This window comes from Canis lupus, chromosome 4 (assembly GCF_003254725.2).
Source record: "Canis lupus dingo isolate Sandy chromosome 4, ASM325472v2, whole genome shotgun sequence".
In the NCBI taxonomy this organism is placed as follows: Eukaryota; Metazoa; Chordata; class Mammalia; order Carnivora; family Canidae; genus Canis; species Canis lupus.
The window spans coordinates 59960707-59971949 of NC_064246.1; positions in this window are offsets into that span (position 1 = coordinate 59960707).

Genomic DNA, 11243 nt, shown 5'->3' on the forward strand with positions numbered 1-11243 from the left:
GCCTGACATGAGAGGGGACAACCTCTCTGTTCTTCAGGCTGACTGAATGCCAGCCTGATATTTGGAAGCTTCTCACTGGGAACTTGTGACCTTAGCAACCTACAAAATTGCCTTTCCTTGGGGCAATGAAATGTTCTGTCCTTGATTTTCACAGATTGGGAATTTATGCAAAGGGGAAGGATATTTCCATATCTGTGCAAAAATGGAGGCAAAGCTGTTGTCTACTATGTTGGACAATGTCCTGGATTCAACTTCTGCAAAGACACCCATTCTGGAATTCAGGATCAGGAAAATGACTATCTCCAGCTGAGCTCACATGATTTTCCTTCTCTGTTAACAAAGTACATGATGCAGTGGCACTCTGCTGTGCTGGTCCTCTTAGCATTATGAGTCCTCCTCCTCCTCCTATGGTAACACCATCTACTTTTCTTTGGCTTTCAATCCATGAGGTTCTTCTGGGGTGGCTAATTCCATCCCTTCTTCTACTTCAGGGGGAGGGCACAGTACCGAGGCCTGCTGCATGGAGTCATGATGATTGGTTCCAGGATTGAATTATGATGAAATCTGGGTCATTAGATGACACCCTTGGGACTCTTGCTGAAATTGTTGAGGGCTGGGGGATGTCATTTTTTTCTGTGGGAGGTATGAAACTGACAAGATGCAAATCTGAAGTTGATGATGACCATTTTCATTTATTTATTTATTTATTTATTTATTTATTTATTTATTTATTTATTTATTTATTTTTAAGTGACCTCTCTGCCCAACATGGGGCTTGAACTCACAACCCTGAGATCAAGAGCTGTATGTTCCCCTGACTGAGCCCACCAGGCATCACCACCACCCCCGTCTTTTTTTAAAAAAGATTGTATTTATTTATTCATGAGAGACAGAGAGAGAGAGAGAGAGGCAGGGACACAGGCAGAGGGAGAAGCAGGCTCCACACAGGGAGCCCAACTCGGGACGCGATCCCCGGCCTCCAGGATCACACCCTCAGCCAAAGGCGGCGCTAAAGCACTAAGCCACCCGGGCTGCCCCATCACCCCCTTTTAAAAAAATATTCTTCTTCTTCTTTTTTTTTTTTTTTTTTTTTAAACTGGTGACCATCTTTGCACCTTGTAGAATGAGCTTGCTGGAGAATAAGGGGGAAAGGCCAACACAGAGGAGACTGGAGCAAGAAAGGAAAGTGTGCTCCATGCCTGATGATATTATCTGAGCTTCTGGATCCAGGCATGTCCATCCCTGAATTTCTCAGTATGTGAATCAAGACATTATCTTTTTGGCTCAAGATAGTTGGGGCTGGGTTCCCATCACTTGCAAATGGAATAGTCCCCCATAGTACACTAACCAAAATGTAATTCTCCCTGGAAACGGAGATAGGAATTTTGTGATGAGGAGTGGAAAGTCATCCCAGGTGCCTGATACACCTAATGTTCAGTTTCTTTCATAGGAAACGTGTTGGGAGCTTAATGAGCACACCCATCGTGATGGAGTGCCTGCAAAAGTGGTTGCCAATGACTCTTTGCATCTCTGTGCATGTGTGCCACTCCTCCCACTGTGTGATGAAGTCCCTTTTTCTTCCCCTTAAGTCATGAATCTTGGCTTGCTTTATGACTTGCTTTGACCCATAGAATGTGGCTTCAATGACACTGGGCTAGTTCCAAGCTTAGGTCTTAAGAGGTTTGCAGCTTTTGCTTTTGTTCTCTTAGACCATGAGCTGCCATGTAAAGAAGTCTGGCTACCCTCCCAGAGAGACCGTATGAAAGAGGAGGCCTGGGCAGCCTCTAAATATTCCAGACACCACACAGAAAGCACTAAACATGGGAGGGAAGCCATCTTGGGCATCCTGGTCCCAGCCAAGCAGAGCACAGAATGGAAAGTGTGACACATTCCTGATGACATTGCTTGGGCCTGTGGGTCCAGCCATGCCTGAAGCCAGTCCAGCTGGATGCAGCTGAATGCAACTGCCTGAGGGCCAACACTATGTGGAGCAGAAAAACTGCCCAGATGAGCCCAGCCAAACCACAGAATCATGAGAAATAATAAATTGCTGTTTCAGGCCACTCAGTTGTTTTCTGTTTTTTAAAGATTTATTTATTTATTTGAGAGAGAAAGTGTGTGCATGTGCTCGCAGGAGTGAGGGGAAGGGCAGAGGGAGAGACTCTCCAAGCAGACTCCCTGCTGGGTACAGAGCTGGTCTCAGGGCTCAATCCCAGGAGATCATGATCTGAGCTGAAAGCCAGAGTCAGCCGCCTCACTGACTGAGCCACCGAGGCGCCCCTTAAGCCACTAAGTTTTGAGTTGGTTTGTTACACACTAAGAGCTGAATGAAGTATCCACTTGAGCAAGTCTGGAATATCAGGGATGTGTCATTGGGTAGCTTATTTGAATTCCAGGAACTTATCCCCTCATTGAGCAATGGTGGTGGGTCCCGTAGGGACTGAGGGTCAGACGAGTACAGCATGAGGACTGAGAATCTAGAACAATGAGAGGAGGCACTCTGCTTCAGCACTGGGGGGTCAGGGTGACAGGGAGCTCACCTTGAGGAAGAGCTCAAAGCCCCCATCTCAGCCCAGGAACCTACACGGTGATGGATGACAAACAGCTTTTGGGAGGAAGTTGTTCAAAGGTCCTCCAGCTCAGCAGCCTTCAGGGATTGGGGGGTGGGGTGGGGAAAGCAGAGCCTGGTCTGGTGGCCCTAGCAGCCCAGACCGTGCTCACACGCTGGCACGGGGTAGGGACAAGTGTGGGGGGCCAGAGAGCAGTGGTTTGGTCAGACGGAGGCAGGGCTGGGCGTGGGGCATTACAGACCACGGGGTCCTTACAGGGTTAGGAGGCCCTGGGCCTGGAGAAGCAAGAGTAATGATGTCAATGCTCCTAGCCTCCTGTTTGGGGGCAGGATTTAACCTTCTAAACCACCTCCAATCCGTTCAGGAAGTGGGCAGGGTGAGGCACCGGGTCCTAGAGGCCTAGAGCCGGGGGGAGCTCTGGAACCCCAGCCCGCCCCAGAGCTGACAGACAGACCCCCTGGGCTCCAGCTGCTCATCTCGGGCAGGCCCTCACGGGTGTGAACGTGTGTGACTGAATACATGTGAGTTGTGTACGGGAGCACTTGTCAGAGTTGTGCGAACATGGGTGTGTGTTTGCATGTGCGAATGTGTGAGCTGAGCGTGTACACCAGTGTGAGCACGAGCGTGCTGGTGAGTGTGCCGGCTGGGTGTGCATTCGCCTGTGTGGGTGTGTTCGTGTGTACTCCCTGCAGTAAATGTGATCATGAAATGTGTGATAGTGTGTACCTGGGTGCGTCCGTGGGCGCGCATCCGAGTGTGTGAGAACGTGTGTCAGTGTGAGCGTGTCTGGGTGTGCGGACGCGCACGAGAACGTGAGTGCGTGCCTGTTGAGTCTGTCCTCTCAGAGCACCCCATGATCTTTGGAGGACTAGGCGAAGACCCTGCAGGGCGGCCTCGCCCCTTGCACGCCGCTCCCGCTCCGGGTGTGGTCCCAGCTGGGCAGGCTGCCTCCCCGGGGCTGCTCCCGGCCTGCACAGCGTGGGGGTGGCGGCGGCCTCGGGGCCGGAACCCAGAGAATGCTGCGGGGCCAAAGGCGCTTGTGAAACTTTTTCCTGACAGCGGTGAGGCTGAAAATCCCCAGGCCTCCGCCTTCCCGGACTGCCAAGGTCACGGGCCCCCGGCCGCTCGGGTCCCGCTCTCTGCCGCCCCCTTCTGGGCGTCTGCCGCGGCGGGCGCAGAGGGAGGCGCGCCCGACCTCACCCGAAGAAGCAGTGTCCCCAGCACCCCGGGCCCCGCAGACCGGGTAGGCAGGCTCGACACTCCCCGGGGCCTGGGATCCGGGGTCACTGCCTTCTGGACGCCACTTGCAGGTCTGACACTCAGTAGGTGTTCCGAGGTGGAGGGGGGTCCCGAAAAATGAATGCGTGGATGCGGTCAGTCCTCAAAGGGCAAAGCGAGGCCTCGAAGGGGGAGCACAGCAAGCGGGCTGCATACGCGGGCTCAGACGGAACCTGCCAAGTGGGGGTGGGGGGAGCAGGGCTTCACCTTCCACGGCTTCATGGTGGAGCGAGCCTTGGCCTTTCCCTGCTAAGCATGAGCCAGTCTTTCCCATCTGACTGGGCTGCCCCGGGAGAAATAGACTGTCCCCAAACTGGGGCACCAGGGCCAATTGGAGGCTGAGGGGGGCAGGTAGCCGGGGGCTGGAGCCCGGCCTGCCTCTGCTGGGCACCCTGCCAGGTACCCTGCAGGAGCTGGCCCATGCCTGGATGGAAGATGACTGGCACACAGACACACCTGGAGCCAGAGGGCTGGGGGTGGGGGGCAGGCAAGACACCTCCGCTCTACCCACTGCCTCTGCCATGGTGTCATTGTCCCCTGTGACAGATAAGGATTCTGAGCTTCAGAGAGGCCAGGGCTGCCCAAGGCCACAGCTCTTTCCCTGGCCCCTGGAGCTCACCTGGGAGTCCTGCTTGCTCTCTCTGGCCACCCAGGAGCTGCTCCCCTGCCCTTGGGGGAAACAGGCCACCTGATTCCCACCCAGGGGCTCCCAGACAGTGACAGCTTGTCCACTCTCTTCTGGTTACTCAATGTAGAAAAGGGGAAACAGAAAAGCGGAAAAACAATGACATCACCTGACATACAACCACTCTAGCCATCAGCCCCACTCCTGGTAGCTCTGCCTTTGCTTGAATCTGGATGGATCCCTCCCCTGGTACTCTCACCAGGACTGAACCCCTCCCTGAGCTCTCCGTGTGACCTCACCCGGTCCGCCAGGACCCTCCTGCCGCGGGGTAGGCCTCCACGCCTCGCCCTCTTCCTTCACTGTTCCTGCCTCAGCAGCTCAGGAGCCCTGCGGGCTGCAGGCACCAAGACTCTATTCTAAGTGAGGTGACTGGGTCCGCCGCTCCCCTGCTCTAAGACCTTTCATGGTTCCCAGGCAGACAAGAGAAGGCCCAGATGGTTTAGTCTGGCGTTCGAGGCCCCATGCCATCTAACCGCCCCCCACAGGAATAGTGTAGTGGGCTTCCTTCTGGGCCAGCCTCCCCTGATGCCTCATGAGGTCAGTGAGAGCAGGAGCTGAGTCTATCTTATCTCTGTATTCCCAGGGTCTGGCTCAGAGCAGGCTCGCAGTAAATGTCCCCCAAAAGGAACCAGACAGGTTTGAGAAAACCAGTTCCCTCACTAACAGCAAGAAGCATTTTTTAAACACATACTATGTCCGGGCATCATGCTGAAAATGCATCACACGGACTTCTCACTCCGTCCTCAGAGTCATGCTCGAAGGCGGTGCTCCTATAATGCCCATTTTCCAGATGAAAGAACCGAGGCCCAGAGGTACTAAGTGATTTGATCAAAGTCCTGTGCAGGGTCCTGCCCCAGCCCACGCCCCCTCCTCCCTCTCCCCCCCTCCCCCGCCCACCCTCCTGGTGTCTCCGCATGTCTTAGAGGCATGCAGGCTGTGTCTACTCCTCTTTTCCCATCCTTCTCCATCTGGGCCCAGGGACCTTCCATTCTGCTGTCACTTCAGGCTCAGCCCCAGGCCTGGGCAGTGCCAGGCAAGGCCCCGGCTGGTCTCAGGGGCCTGGCTGTGGCTGAGCCTGAAGTGAGTGTTTTTTTTTTTTTTTTTTCTGAGAACAGGAGCACACCTGCTCTTTCATGAGTCTAGGCGAGATTCAACAGGTCTATTTTAGGTCCTGATCCACAAGTTCCTGACCTGAGCTTGCTTGGATGCAGCGCTGGTGAGGCTGGCTTGGGAATTTGGGCCCAGGGACAATCACAGACTCCCGCTCTGTGGCTGTGGGCAAGGAGCTTAGTCTTGCTGAGCCTCAGCTTCCACATCTGTGCAATGGGGATGAGCATGTGCACCTCCAGTCATCACTGGAAGGATTAAATGTGAGCTGGAACGGGAAGGGATGCCCTAGCAGCTCTCCGATGGAGGGTGAGGAGGACGTCGTTGCCCTGTGGGCCGGGGGATGAGCACTGCCTGGTTTAGAGGCCGTGAGGCCGGGAGGCAGGACACCTGCTGCCGGGGGCCCAGGCACAGGCTCTCTGGTAAGGATGTGTGTGGTGGGGAAGGAGGGGGACAGGAGGAAAATGGGCTTGTGAAGTCAGGCGGGGGCCCCTGCTGAAGCTGCTGGGGATCCCAGAAGAGCTGCTGAGTCATTTCTTTCTCTTTAGGCTCCTTCTTTTTTTGTTGAGTCTTAATTGCTCTTTCTGCCTAGGAAAGCAGTCTCTGCTCACCGCAGGAAGTTTCAAACACCACCAAACCGGATAGAGTAGAAGGAAGAGAGTTTCCCATATTCGTGTGCCCCAGACGTCACCACCGTTGACATTTCCATGTATGTTCTTCTTGATGACTAGATGCATATTTTGTAATTCGAGAAGCATGTTCCTTGAAGAGGATCCAAAGCAATGCAGACTATAGAATATGTGCTCCCTCCCACACCCTCCTCAGAACTGGCCGCTATGAACAGCTCTGTAGGTATCTCCTTGCGCTTCTAAGATGCCCTTCTGTCCACGAGTGGGCATAGGTGGGGGGCAATGATTACAGACACCAATGAAGCAAAGCAGTGCTCCGCCTCATAATATGTCAGCAGGGGTTCGCAATCATTATAGAGACACATAAGGAGAGTTGTTTCTCCCTCCCACCAAAACGGGATCGTACCATGCGTACTGCCCAGTCTGGTTTGGGAAGCAGGATTATATGGAAAGATGAGTCACAGGGATCCTGAAATTTACATCAGAGATGGGAAGTCTTGCATTTAGATGAAAAGAACTGGTTGCATCAGTGTAGGACGGGAGAAACCTACATTCCCAGGCTGAGTCACAGCTGGCTCTGTGATGTGGCTGCAGCCCAGGCTTGCATGAGTAGATGCTGAGCTTTCAAAACGAGGGAGGTGACAGGGTTCCTGTAGCCTGAGCTTGTCCTCGGTCCACCTGAGGCTTCCATTCCCTTAAAGACTTTTGTAGTCCTCACCGCATGTACACACAGCTACCTATATGGTCCCTTCTCCCGTGAAGTGTCTGAAACCTCTCCCTCCCATGTGTCATTTCCCACTTCCCTGGAGCCCCCTTGGCCTACAGTTTTCTCAGCTTCAGGGAAGGCATCAAAGTCTACCCATTTGCTCAAGGCAGCCCCAGGAGGGGTAGGGGGTGGGGGATACTGCTTTCAGACCTTCTCTCCCTCCCACCTCAGATCCCTCTGGAGTCCTATGGGCCTTTGCTCCCACACATACCCACCTCTCCCCAACTCCCTCTTCTCCTGCTGTCTCCACCCTGACACCCTACAGTCCACTTGCAACCCCAGAGCCAAAACAGATTTTTTAAGTTGACTTTGATGTTTTGGAATAGATATTGTGATGAAAAAAAAAAAAAGATATTGTGATGAGTAGAAAGGTGGTACCCCGAAAGGTATGTTCAGACCTGTTCTTAGAATCTGTGAACATGATCTTGTTCAGAAAAAGGGTTTTTTGCAGATGTGATTAAGTTAAGGATCTTAAGATGAAGAGCTCATCCTGGGTTTTCCCTGATTCAGTGCCAAGTACCCTTACAAGAGACACACAGGGGAGATTTGACAGAGAAAAGAGGAGGAGGCAAATCAGGGCAGAGATTGGAGTGATGTGGCCTCAAGCCAAGGAAACCATCAGAAGATAGAAGAAGCAAGGAACAGGAGCTTCCCTAGAGTCTTCAGAGGGACCGTAGCCCTGCCAGCACCTTGATTTTGGATTTCTGGCCTCTGGAACTACGGGAGAATACATTTCTGTTGTTGTGGGTCCACCGGGTTTGTGATCATTTGTTATGGTGGCCACAGGATGCTAATGCAGGTGATATACACATGTCATTTCAATAACATAAAGTGTAAATGCTGGGAGGTCTTGCTTTTCCAGGTAACCACTCTTACTAGTTTCTTTTTTATTTTCCTAGGATTTTTTTTTGAAAGATCTTATTTATTTATTCATGAGAGACACACAGAGAAAGAGAGAGAGAGGCAAAGGGAGAAGCAGGCCCCCTGCAGGGAGCCCGATGCAGAACTCATCTCAGGACCCCGGGGGATCACGCCCGGAGCCAAGGGCAGACGCTCAACCACTGAGTCACCTAGGTGCCCCTCCTAGGATTTTTTCATAGCGACAAGACTATGTGAAAGGGGAGGGGCCCCTGGCTGGCTCAGTCTGTAGAGCATGTGACTTTTATTCTAGACCTTAAAAAAAGAAGAAAAGAAAAAGAAAACGTTAAAGGGGAATGCATTTCTAGCCCTCAGCCCCATTTAAGAGTGACCTTTTAAAATGTATCTGGCTGTGTCACTTAGATCACTTAGGTGCAGCAGCCCCCAGGCCCCTCCTGCCTGAGCCCTGGGCCCCTCAGTCCCATCTCACACCCCCTGCACTGCAGGCTGCATCCTCCCTGGTCTCCTGTGTGAAGATCCCTTGCTCCATCTGCCTCAGGGTCTTGACACCCATCCTTGCACCTGCCTGGCCCTCAAGCCCTTCTGTCCCCACTGTCATCTGACCTCTATGCAAATGTCACCCCCCCAAGCCCTCTCTGACCTTCCAACTTAAAATAGAATTCCTCATTCTAGCACTTCTTATTATACTACTCCATTTCATTTTCTTCCTTGAATTTGTCACAATATAAAATTGACTCGACTATGCGTTGGCTTCCTTCTTGGTGTCTGTCTCCTGCTCCAGACTGTGAATTCCTGGAGGTGGGATTTGGTTTGTTCACACTTCCATTCTGGGCACCTGAAACAGTGCCTGCCTGGCATGTAGTAGGCTCTCCAAAAACATTTGTCAAATACGTAAATTAACCCTGAAGGCCAACCACTTTCTAGAAACTATGACATTAAGCAAAGTGTTCTTAGAGTTCATGGAACTCCTAAAATAATACATAACACTTTGTGTGGATATGCATTATTTTCCATGGAGATAGTTGACAGCTTTTATTAGAGTCTTGGAGGGGTCTTGGTCCCAAAGACATGAAGGAGTCTTAATACCAGGGCTTGATTGTGTAAGAAGAAAAACAAAGTTAAATTCAGTCTCCACGGCCCACTGGGGGCTCTGGGCGTGTTTAGTCTATAGGACAAAAGCCCAAGGAAACCAGCTCCATTGTTTATAAATCTCTGTAGGCAGTGGAGAAACTTGGAGAAATAAGCATTTCTCCCCAACAGGGAAAGGCCCTCCTGACAACCAGGCTGACTAAGGACATAGGGCTGATTGGTAAGATTCTTGTCGCCGGAGATATGCAAGCAGATGTGCATACCCCTTTGCCAGAAATTGTTCTTGGATGAGCAGGCCAAGAAAACACATAGTTTTGGGATGTAGGAGTGGTCAATTGCTTGGGTCAGAGAGGAGAGTCTCTAAATTAATGTCACTGTGGTTCCTTCCAGCCTCCCACATGTTGGAGGCCAATTGCCCCTATGTGTCCCAGGGTGAGCCACTTGAGTGCCACCCCCATATTCCACAAGTTCGTGTCCTCTGTGACTTCTCCCATGACCCTGGGAGAGGCTGTCTGGATCTGAAACGCGGGAACAGGCCTGGGTCCCCTCTTCACAGCAATGACCTTGGCCTGTACAGGTTGCCAGTGAGGATCGCAGGACTGCTGGGGTGTGTGATCCCCTGCAGACCCAATTGTCCTCCTCTGGGCTCCCTCAGGGTTCCTCAGGGTCAGCAGCTTTCTTTCAAGCCCTTTGGTTAGGGACCAGAGCACTCCATTTCACTTCCTTTGTCTTGATCATCAGATCACATCCTGCAGCAATTTCCAGGTGACTCTTTGCTGTCCCCACTTGAGAGAAGCAGCTCTCAGGGAGTCAGGGAACCTTTCTCCTTGAAGCAGGTTGTAAAATCTCTCAGCTGAGCCAAGAGTGCGAGTTTCCTCAGGGCACACTAGAAGGCAGAAGAGGGTGCCTCGAGAGGGACTCTTGGCTTCAAGGCCAACAGCATGCTCTTGGAGCCAATGGCATGTTGGGGTCTGTAGCAGGGTCAATCCTGATGGGTGAAGTCTCCCAGGACCTTCTTCCCACCTGAGGCAGCTGGGGAATCTTCTGGGAGCTGGAAGACCTCATTGGATACCCCTCTCTCCAAGTTTATGTAAGAAATGGTTGGCCTGGCTGGAGCAGGTGCTAGATTATCCCAGGTAGATTTTCCCAGGTTTGCTTCCTGACCGAGCTGTTTACCAGTTAGGGGACCCATGTCTAGTGCCTGGAACGCATTCTCTATCTGTACCATAAGGACCACCACAAATCTCACAAATGAGATAATGTGTATAAAACAAATTCACAGGGCCAGGCACAGAGTAAAGGCTCAATAAATCAGATGTTATTATTGTTAGTAGTAGTAGTAGTAGTAGTAGTAGTACTATTTTGATGAGTATTGCTTAAACTCTTTGGGCCTCTGTAAAAGTAAATGACAATCTGCACTTCATAGCAAGGAGCAAATGAGGTCATGTGATGGAAAGTGCATTTTGAAATGCAAAACTCTACATAAATGTGTCTGCTAATGGTCATCGATAAAAGTAATAACGGGGAAGTCCTTCGAAGCAAGCAGGGCTGTCTTCCCAGGGTGGACCACAAGAGGGCACCCTCTTCCTCTTGCCCCAGTCGTGCCCCCTCAGCCACTCCTCAGGGAGGCACCGGGGCCAGGCTTCCCCTGCAGTCAGAGGAGGTGTAGACTCTCCTACCGGAAGAGCCTGGGCCTCTAGTCCTTGAGATATGTCACTGGACTTGTCACCAGGGGTGCCACTTCCTCCTCTCCACAGGACGGAGGCCTGTGGCATTTAGGGACGTGTTGAAAACTGCTGCTACCTTAGGGCTGTGTTCAGAAATGGTCTCAGCGCTGAACTTCTGCAAGGGAAGCGCCCGAGCTCACGTTTATGTGTGTGTGATGGAGTCTGTCCTCACACCACGGGGTCCTCTGGTTGCTTGTTGGCTGCTGCAGCCCCAGCCCCCCGTGCCCGTCCGGCCCAGTGAAGGCGGGAGAGTTGCACAGTGGTGAATAAAGCGGGTCCTCCTTCGGTTACATATTTGCTGTTACTCCCGTCCACCCCCAATCCACAATGTGGAATCCTGTCAGGAAGGCCCAGCTTAGCTGGCGGTAAGTTCCCTGGGGTGTGCACTGGGAGTTCTAGAAGGACCCACAGCAAGGACAAGGCCAACGAGCTTCTGACTGGGTCCTGTTTCAAAACCGAACAAACTGGGGGTGGGAGTGTATCATAGGGACGGGAGGAGTGTCTCACACAGCG